We start from the raw sequence: 940 nt of genomic DNA on the forward strand, positions 1-940 counted from the left end.
TAATCAAAACAGCTTGGTACTGGCATAAGAACAGACCTCAGGACCAATGGAATAGATTTGAAAACCCAGAAATGAACCGGCAGACCTATAGCCAACTAATCTTCGATAAGGGAGCTAAAATAATAGAATGGAAGAAAGACAGCCTCTTCTGTAAATGGTGCTGGCAAAATTGGTTAACTACTTGTAGAAAACTAAAGCTAGATCCTTATATATCACCCTGCACCAGAATCAACTCCAAATGGATCAAAGACTTCGGAGTCAAACAGACACTCTGAAAACATTACAGGATGGAATAGAAGAAACCTTAGATCTCCTTGGCTCAGGCCGAAATTTTCTGAAAAGAGACCCGGAAACACAACAAATCAAAGAAAGGTTGGACAAATGGGATTGCATGAATTTGCAGAACTTCTGCATGACAAAGGACATAGCTAGCAAAAATAGTAGAAAGCTTACGGATTAGAAGATCTTCACTAGCCGTACAACGGACGAGGGTCTCATATCTAAAATATACTTGGAACTCAAAAAATTAAATCCCCGAACAACAAATCCTCAAAGAAACAACTGCCCAATAAATAAGTGGGCTAATGACTTGAATAGAAACTTCTCTGAAGAAGAAAGAAGGATGGCCAATAGACACATGAAGAAATGCTCAACCTCCCTAGCCATAAAAGAAATGCAAATCAAAACAACATTGAGAAACCACTTCACCCCAGTTAGAATGGCTATCATCAAGAACTCTAACAACAACAGATGCTGGAGGGGATGTGGACAGAAGAGAACCTTACTTCATTGTTGGTGGGAGTGTAAAATTGTTCAAACACTTTGGAAAGCAGTATGGAGGTTCCTGAAAAGACTTCAGATAGGGCTCCCCTATGACCCAGCAATCCCACTTTTGGGCATTTACCCAAATGTTTACAAACAAGACCACACTAAAGCTACC

The sequence above is a fragment of the Dipodomys spectabilis genome, unplaced genomic scaffold (assembly GCF_019054845.1).
Source record: "Dipodomys spectabilis isolate Male_0828 unplaced genomic scaffold, ASM1905484v1 ptg000202l, whole genome shotgun sequence".
NCBI classification, from domain to species: domain Eukaryota; kingdom Metazoa; phylum Chordata; class Mammalia; order Rodentia; family Heteromyidae; genus Dipodomys; species Dipodomys spectabilis.